At 46.0% G+C, this 10,088-nt stretch overlaps 1 pseudogene; it reads right to left on the bottom strand.

The window, feature by feature from the left end:
• Window positions 1-370: 370 nt before the first annotated feature.
• LOC144113677 (uncharacterized) lies at window positions 371-2,890 on the bottom strand (annotated as a pseudogene).
• Between the last annotated feature and the right edge of the window lie 7,198 nt (window positions 2,891-10,088).

Genomic DNA, 10,088 nt, shown 5'->3' with positions numbered 1-10,088 from the left:
AAGATGAGGCGCTAGCTTTAGCCCTGCATTGGCGTCAATTTCAATCAGTGTCTTGATAGGCTCGATTGACACTACGTTTCCTGGAAAATTGTTTGTTTTTTCACTAATTCTTCAGGCAGATATATCTTCTGGCCTTTTTTTAAGTGGCTCCTCAGGTTCTTAAGGAATATGAGGAACGTCAGCCATGAAGAAAAGCTGCCCAGATGCATAACATGGGTGGGGACACGGGGTGTTGGGCTTGCTGTGTTTGCCTACGACTATACCGAATAGTTTCCAAATGGCTTGGTTTCCTCGTCCCATGTCTGTGACTATGACTTCTACTTTTAGAGAAATTGCCTCACATAGTTTTATGATGTCAATGATTATGTCCTTAACTGTTTTGGCATGGAATGAATTCCCAGCAAGGTGGTAAGCAACTGTTTGCTTCCAGCGGGTTGTGATGCCCCCGATCATAAACATCAGCCCATGAGGGGCCAGGTATTCAAGTGACAGTGTTCCATCTGCAAGCGGGATAATGGGGGCTCCAAGCACTCTACCTAAAGATGGGCTGTACACCAATCCTGGTGTAAGCTGCATTTCGTCCAGCATTAAAGTGGCATGCCACTCTTCAGGTGACATCAGGCGGACCTGTGAGAAGGAAATGATTAGTCAGTGTGAACAGAGCTACTCTAATAGTGACATAAGTGAGTGGTCATGAGCATGTGCCTATTTACCTTACCTTAAGTGCAAGTGACTCCATGATCTCCTGCAGCAAACCTGGGGCAAACTTGTACCCTTCCAGGGGACAATTTAGAGTGCGTTCTGTTGGCAGAGGTTGGCCAAGCTCCCTGACCGCTTCATAACCACGTGCTCCACAGGAAAGTCTCACTTTCAATGCCTTTATAATGGTCTTCTTGGTTCATCGTGTTCCCTTCATTGTTGCCATTTTTAGACATTTAATCTGGTACTCATTCAAACAATTAGTTAGGCCGGCAACGAGGTGCTTATTTGCTTTTAGTGCCGGCAACCGCTGCTTTTGAGCAAGTCGAAGCCTTCGTCGTGTCGCCTGGAGTTCAGCTAATCTCTTTTGCAGGGCTTCTTGTGTCAGTTGGGCAGTAAGACCGAACCAAAATTTGATGCAGAGTAGCTGTAAACAGAGTTCGAAATAATACGTTGCTGACAGTGAATGAACTTACATGAATGAAAAGAGAATGCATATAGAAGCGTACTGGACAAGTTGCAGTATTCATGGATGTTATTTTCAGACTGTGCTCTTCACATAGTTTATTTGCCCTCACTTTGCACTAATGTTTGACAATCAGGGTTGTTAAAATGCATTGATGATTACATCAGAAAGGAAATGTTTTAACTGCAGGATAATAACTTGGCAGACAAAAAAAAACTTGTGTCACCTTGCATACTTCAGTATGCAAAAAGCAGTGGATGATGGAACACTGCAAAAATCAAAGAATTTTTAACTTACCAGCTTCTGTACTTTCTTGTGGGAAAGCGACACCCATCCCTCTGTGGCTGATAGAGAAAATACATAAAGGATGTCAAATGCTTTGCCCCACACTCAACTGCAGCATCTGTGCTTGGATGACCTGTGGATACAGGTACATGAAACATGCGAGAGTTTGCAGCATACACTGCACGAGAAAAAAATTGATAAGTACAGAATATATATTTTGCCTATCTGTGTGCTGTCTGTACACATGTTTCATCTGCATGTGAGCACGAGAAGAGCATGAAGACAAAAATGCTAACAGGAAAAATTGTGACAGTACATGTAAGAAACCTTACCAATTTCAATGTCCGCAGGTGGAGATCTGAGTCGACCTGTATGTTTGGCTCGACTATAGGGGTGTCTGCGCAGAATACATGAAAACCATGAAACAGGACAACTGAAGAATAAGTTCGTATAGTGAGTATGGCTTGAAGGCTATAAGTTCTGTTCAAAAATTTGACCCAATGAACACCATGTAATACATACCAGCACTATCCACTCTTATTCTTCTGGGGGGTGGTTTTCGCGGCTTGGCAGCTGGTCGGTGCAAAAAGATGCTTGGCGTCGCAAATGGCTTTAGCTTTTTTTGGCCTCTATTCTTTAAAATAATCGGCTCGAACTGATCTTCCGTGAAGTGGTCCTGTAGCAGAAGAGAAAAAGACTTCCGAGTTTGCTAGCAGTAGTATCCCAATCGGATTTTGGCCAGATCTGTATTTCACATGCATTCACAGCACACATGTGCTAAACTGCCAGCATCTCGGGCTGTGCTCGCGATATCGTCGCATTCCTAAACTTTAACGCTCGATTGAATCAGTTTACAGTCGAGAGCACACCGTCACGATCTCGTGCGAGGCAAAATTAAAACCCGGCCCTTCACAATGCTAGCGAATTTAATTAGCATTGAATTACTGATAGCAATTGAGCGTCGATTTTTTTTATTTTTTAACGCGCATGTTTAACAATGCGCATGGAAACACATCTGTCAAAAAACTCCAAAAGTGGAAATGAATGCTGAAATTTATTAATATTATCTCAAGAAACGCAATTCGCATATTTGTTAGCGACTTTTTCGCGCTCCCGTAACGCCTTACTTGCACACTATATAAGACTGCGTGAGCTACGTTAGAATGCAGTGATATTCACGGTGGACTTCGGTGCGCAACTCGTGCGCGGGCGAAATACTGTCGCAGCTTGGCACGTGTAACCTTTCTCTCGAACCTCTGTGTCGCGAACATTGCTTACCTCGCATAGTCGGCCAGTTGCCGAAGGTTCAAAGTCTTTCCGGCCGGTTCTGTGTAGCCACACTTTTCTTCTAGCCAAGTTTTGCTTCCCGCGCGGGATTTAAAATAATTTCTTGCCGTCTTCTGTCCGGACTCGGCACCCAACCGCACAGCAGCAAGGCATTATGGCTTTTTCAGAGCCTAATTAGCACAGAAATTTCCGTATACTCGTATGTCGATCTTTCAGCGAAAAAAAAAACGGATTCGTTGAAGAGAGAGGATTGCGGGCCGTTGCCAGAACAGGTGATGCCGCTGCAGCCCTCAGTTACTGTACGCGAGCTCTCCGCCCGCGCGCGCGGGAACTTTCATGGCGGCAGAGGGGCGGAGCAAGGTCACGTGCTGCAAGTGAGCCTATCAGTGACGTTGGCGGCGGGATCGAAGCCTTTCCTTACATTTAAATTATTGAGGGACTTCAGTGGCGTCCTCCCAGCTGCGGTGGTTGCTAGGCAACGGCTCAAGGTCTGTCTCTGTGCCTCCTCGGAGCACCGCCACAGCGAAATCGCAAGTTCGTGGCCAGTGTAGCTTTCGCTACAATAACATAGCAATGGAAGGAAAAGATGTTGCTAGCCGCGGCATCTGCCATCGAAACCTGAAGCACCTGAGCTGCGGATAGCGGGAATAAAAAGACAGTGAGAGGACAGAGAGAGGGAAAGAAAGGGGGAGCGATAGTAAAAAATGCTAGGGGTAGGGGGCAATTACACTATGTACAAATACAGTATATGAAAATAAGAAGGCATTTTTATGGAGGAAAAAACGCTAAGGCGCCCGCGTGCTGTGCGATGTCAGTGCACGTTAAAGATCCCCAGGTGGTCGAAATTATTCCGGAGCCCTCCACTACGGCACCTATTTCTCTCTTTCTTCTTTCACTCCCCCCTTTATCCCTTCCCTTACGGCGCGGTTCAGGTGTCCAACGATGTATGAGACAGATACTCCGCCATTTCCTTTCCACCAAAAACCAATTATTATTATTATTAAGGCGGTTCGGCAGAGCTCCAAGATTTACAGCGTTCGGGGCATCCACGGCGGTCACACACTCATTCGCGAGGACCGATGCATAACGACTCGGCAGCTAGCGCCGAAGCTGTCATCAGCAAAGGAAGTACGGATGCAATCATCCGTGCTCTTGATTACTCAAAAGTATGTTCACAACGGGTTCCGGGCTGTCTTACGGTGCACCACAAATCTCTCTGGAAAAAACATTTCTTCTGAGATTGATGCTTCTTGGGCTGGTTGGTTAAACATGACTTTAGTGGTAGCGCAGGCAACATGCCATCGGTCGTTTTGAGGCAGAAGGAACTCAGATTTTTAGATGGTTCGAATTAGGTTCCTGGTGCTATGCTGTGGCATCATGACGAGTATTGTTTCCCCTTTGCTCTCTCCCCTTTTCTCGAATTTCACTCTTGTTGGTGTATATATATACGTAGCATGTTTGGTGAAATAAACAGTTGGAAGTCAGCGCTCTTTACTCTTTGTCCTATCCCGTCCTTTCTTTCCGCCTGTGCTGCCACTGAAGTCATTTCCTCTGAGCTGCTAAAACGTTTTGAAGCTGAGGGGCAGCGTTCTTCACCAGGATTGTGACAGGTGATGAAAGTTGGGTTCATTATTTCGAGTTCGAAACAAAAAGACAGTCGATGGAATGACGTCGTCCTCAATCTCCACAGAGGAAAACCTCAAAGCAACTGCTTCCACCGGTAAGGTCATGATCCCTGTGTTTGGGGACTGTGAGGGTACCATACGCATTTATGTGACCCCAAGAGGCAGACCATTAATTCTGAAGCTTATGTGAAGGCATTAACCAAACCCAAGAAGCGCATCCAGCGACTTCAGCGCCTTAACAACCCAGGTGAATGTTTGATTCAACATGATAAAGCTCGGCCTCACGTAAGTTTGAGGACTTCAGAACACATCCCTAAACAGGGTTGGACAGTGTTACCCCATCCACCCTGCAGCCTTGACCTAGCTTCCTCAGACTTCCACTTGTTTGGGCCATTACAGCATGCCATTCGCGAAAGACATTTTGAGGATGACGAACAGGTCATTTGCATAGTGCAGAAATGGCTTCGTGACGAGGACAGAGTGGTACCGACAGGGCACGCATGCCCTTGTATCTCGCTGGAGGAAGGTCATATATAGAACGGGGCCGAGATTGCGTGTAAAAATAGCGAGTGTAGAAGAAACATCATTCTTTCTTGTGTGTAAGTTTCATTGAGTTCAATGAATAATTGTTGAAGAAAAATTCTGGTGCAATACTTTCTGAGCAACCTTTTAGTATCAAGTTGAGTGCGACATATCAGGGAAGACAGCAGCGGATGCCCTAGCGCGCAGAATCATCAGGTGAATGAGAAGCCTCTCATTCCTAGTGTACGGTGTGATGCACGTAACATATTGCTCAAGATGCCTGCTGCGATCACCTGAGACCCCCGGCTTGAAAACATCAACGAGAGCTCGCTATTGCGTAACATCGGCCAAAATATTCAATTCCATTTTGCTGTCAATTTCAGTCACTCTGCTCAAGGGGTTTTACACGGTCTGCGTTAAAGCACCTCATTTTACACTATAGGCTGAGTTGACAGTAAGATGTGTTCCTGCGAAGATACCGATGAAGACATTGAGCACCTGCATTTGCACTGCAGCGAACATGCCATGCATTAGCAAAGGTTAAGCGGTGCCCTGAACGCTTTGGACAGATGCCCGCTGTACGTGGGAAAATTGCGGCACTTTGGCCAAACGCAGCACTTCAAAACGACAAGCAATACGCGATTTTCCTACTTCCTGAGGTAACAGATATTTTGGAAGGATATCATCTGTTTGGGTAAGAAAATATACCAGGCGTCCCAGCTAAATGTAACCACGGTATTAAAAAAAGACGAGGTGTCTCATGCCAGTGAAACCAACTGAGGGTTGTTCAGAGTGGCATGGCCTAGTCTGCAGTATTTTTGTTCCGAAATGTTAATTAACTATTTAACTCTAATTATCTAACTCTTTAATTATTTACTTGAGGAGCAAAGTGTCAATGGAAAAGTTGTAGATCGCCTCGGAAAACCGCTAGCAGTGCTCTTTTCATGAAGGTACGATTTATGTAGCTTCATTATTGGCCTTAAAATAAAGCTATCACGTGACCAGCTGCTGGCTCACATCTCTGCCCCAATGTGGAAGCAAAGGCTCATCGGGAAAGTTCTTCAGGAAAAAAAAAACGGATCTTATTCTCTAAGAAGCGTGGGACGTTGAAGTGGCACCGTTTTCACGTGGAAGGATTTTTTTTTTATTGTGCGAGTTATGGTTTAAGGCCGGTGAAAGAACTACTTTACGTCAGCGGTGCCTTGGTGCAAACGTTTCAATCAGCTGAAACGTTTTAAAGCGATCTACAACTTTTTTCTTGACAGTTTGTTCGTCAAAGTAAGCCAATTAATCTGAACTAATCAATTAACTTTGAAGAACTAAAAAACACTGCAGACTAGGCCACGCGACTCTAAACAACCCTCATTTGGTTTCACGCGGGTAGGAGATTGTGTTTTTGAAAAGCTTGGTTACATTAAGCGTGGAGACCTGGCATATCTGAATATCAATCTTGGGGACTAATTTTTGTGGCTTTGAGCATCGAATTCTCACAGATTATATTCACTATTGTGATATGGATATCTGTGTATTAACAACAAACTAGGCGGGAGTCAGAGCTGATTTTTATTTGTGTTTACTAATAACAACCATGAACTAGCCGTGGTGCATGTAGTATCATTGAAACACGAATTAAGTACGATATGTACATTTGGAGTTGCCATGACTGCATATCGCACGAATGATACGTGTGATCAGCGAAATTGGCTTGTAGGTCACAAGAATTCAAAGTATCTGAAAATTTTCATGAATGCAGTGTCTTATGCGCGAAGTTTTGTGCGCAGAGGTTTCGTTTGGACGAAAATACAGGACGGGACTGGCTTTGCTCCCTTCAGGGTTGCAGCCATTCTTTCCTTGTTTTTTTTTTCTGAGTCTATGCACTCATTATGTAACGATGTGTAGAGTAGCCGGCTCCAGAAAAAAAGACTCGAACCGCTCCGCAGCCCACATGTAAGTGTAATACAAAAAAAAAAGCGGAATGGTCAGTGCAACAATGAACGTAGAACCCTGCAGAGTACGCATAATTGAGTGCTGAGCTAGTATTCATGAAGCAGCGTGCTTGAAAAGTACAATGTTTCACTAAACACGAACTAGTACGTGTAGTGCCAGAGAGTCTCACTTACGCTCTCGCTTTTACGCAATTCTTACGTTTTTGATATAGGGGTTAGCTCCTTTCCAACTCTTTATTTTTCTCTGCCTGGCTGAGTGACAAACTTTTCCCTAAATGTTCTTTTTGCGTCATCCATAGAACAGGAGCACTTTCTTGTTCTCGTGCGCGCAGAGCAGCACAACTGTCCCCGCGCAGTCAGCGCTCCGGGCGGAGCAGTCGGCGACGTGTCTGCGCGCCGAGGCGGAGTCGTCGGCGGCGGCGTCCCGCGGGACCCCCTCTCCCGGCCACGTGCAGAGGTGAGCGCGCCTGCACGCGGCGGCGGCGGCGGTTCGGACACAAGGCGGCACCGGCGCCCTGTACGCGACGCGTCCCAGGGGGGGCCCGGGACGACGGCGCGGAGTCAGCAGAGGCGCAAATATCCCACGGGAGTGAAACCCCGTTCTTCGTTGGCATGCAGATTCCTTGTGGGAGTCCCGTCCGGCTCGCGAGGAAAGAAGGCCCAGATCGATGCATCGATCCTGCACTACGTAGCGTTCCCTCGCCCTCGGCCCTGGCGCCAATGAAACGTCCCCCGTGGCAGAGTTGCCCCGGGCGCTCGATGCGTCGTCTACGGACCCGCCGCTGCCCACACCGGGCTCCGCGCGGGACCCGAGTGGTCAGATGGCCCGCACCGGGCCGTGCAGGAGGGCGCGCAGCATCGCCCTCCGAGAGCAGTTCGAGGCACGCCAGCGTAGCCTTTATTAAGCAATCGACCACGGTGATAGAGTATATACTTAAGCTGCAGCCGCAGGCCAAAGCAAATGCACAGAGCGCATCTGGTCAATACTGCAAGGAATCGGTTGTTCTCATCGAATATACTATATTCCTAGTTCATGCAAGAGAAAATTTACAGCTGCGGTAAAGCCGGTGACAAACGCTGTCGATATTTTCAGTTCCACAAAATCAAGGCCGTCATAATTTATGCCTTTTGGTCCGAAAGCAAGCGTAGTGAATATTCCTGCACGAAATTTTTTTTAGTCCCGAGAAAACTCACTTTTATACGTACTCAATCTTCCCAGCAAGTGCCGGACAGAGTTGCACCTTTAATAGAGTGGCTGCTGTTGTCGGCACACATGGATACTCAAAACAAGGTCGCAACCAATGCAAGTAGTTCAGCTACTCTCAAGCACCGAATCATGTGTGCAGTGTGTTCAGGCCGGACCCCGGCCGAAACGTTAATAATAATGTGCTTTTCGCCAGTGCCCTCTTACAAGCTACATACCCCGGAAAACCAACGTCTTTTCATTTCGGATATATATATATATATATATATATATATATATATATATATATATATATATATATATATATATATATATATATATATATATATATATATATATATATATATATATATATGTGTGTGTGTGTGTGTGTGTGTGTGTGTGTGTGTGTGTGTGTGTGTGTGTGTGTGTGTGTGTGTGTGTGTGTGTGTGTGTGTGTGTGTGTGTGTGTGTGTGTGTGTGTGTGTGTGTGTGTGTGTGTGTGTGTGTGTGTGTGTGTGTGTGTGTGTGTGTGTGTGTGTGTGTGTGTGTGTGTGTGTGTGTGTGTGTGTGTGTGTGTGTGTGTGTGTGTTTCTTTTCTTTGTATCTGTATATATACATTGGCGCTGGTGAACACTCTCAAGGTTAGGTTACACGCAAAATAAATACCCCGGAAAGCAGCAGACTGGATAGCCGCCACCGTGGCTCAGCTGGTAACGCATCGGACGTGAAACGCGGAAGTCGTGGGTTCGGATCCCATTGTGCCGTATGGCTATCTTTTCTTCTGCTTTCTATTCAAATATCATTCACTCGTGAAATATGTACACGATAACTTCCCATTGATCAATACCACAAATAAAAAAAAATAAAAACTTTTTTTGTGCTTTCCTCGGTTTCGATGACTGTTTGCCTTCCTTAACATACATCATAACGAGCCCCTCATTTCTCTACTCTTGTCTGCTTAATAGCTTAACGAGGGCTTCGGTCCTGGCAGTCTTGGTGCCATAGGTAGCATAAGAAGGTTCTCGCACAGCTTCCGCCCTCACCTTTCGATCACGTTCCTATGCGGCACTTGAGGTATTACAGGACTTGCCACGTCCACCGCTATGGTCGAGGGTGGCGCTGGTGAACACTCTCAAGGTTCGGTTGCACGGAAAATAAATAACCGCGAAAGCAGAAGATTGGAGCAGGTGGTAGAGCATCAGATGCGGAAAACGGGGGTCGTGAGTTCGGACCCCATCGGGGACACGCGCTTGTTTTTTTTTTCTTCTGCTTTCTAATCAATTATCTTTCACTCATGAAACATTGACACCATAATTTCCCATTTATCAGCAACACAAATAAAAAAAATTGAAACGTTCCCCTCTGTGTACCTATACCCTGTATATACTTATACAAATGTACACACCAGGTGTTTCAGGGAAGCCTGCCACTAGTTTTTAAAAATAGAGTTTTGGAGGTAAAGAAGATCTTTTGCGGCGTAGTAATAGCAATGCTGGCGGACTAAAAAAAAACAGGCGAATGATGTTAAATAGTAAAGTGGTTAACTAATTTCTCGTAGTTAAATTTTTGAATAGGCGCCCGCTTGTAATCACTGGGTTGTAGCCGGCCGTTAGTAATAGCCGTATCAATTTTTAGAATACCGAAAACGCGATTACACTCGCCGCTGTGGCTCTACTGATTTGGACCACTTCTTACGCCATTCGAAAACCGCGCGCCTGCGGGAGGGCGCAGAGCGACGTCAATCAAATCCCACGTGCCACGTGACATTCTCTGCCCCGCCCGTGTTGCGCTGCTCTCCACCCCTCGGCACTTCGTTGCCCCAGCCACTTTGTACGTGTGTCCCGGAGTGTCGCGATTTGATTGATGTCGCTTTGCGCTCCCGCAGGTGCGCGGTTTTCAAAATGGCCCAAATTAGTTTAGCCACAGCGGCCAGGGTAATAGCCTTTTCATTTTGGAAATTGTAAAAACTGATATGGCTAATACTAACTGTCGGCTACAAATCTCTGATCGCAAGCGGGCGCTTATCGGTAATAGTTAAAAAGTTAACTATTAGAATCAAGTCAATCACTTTG

This window comes from Amblyomma americanum, chromosome 1 (genome assembly GCF_052857255.1).
Source record: "Amblyomma americanum isolate KBUSLIRL-KWMA chromosome 1, ASM5285725v1, whole genome shotgun sequence".
NCBI lineage: Eukaryota > Metazoa > Arthropoda > Arachnida > Ixodida > Ixodidae > Amblyomma > Amblyomma americanum.
This window is presented reverse-complemented; position numbering and strand designations above follow the sequence as displayed.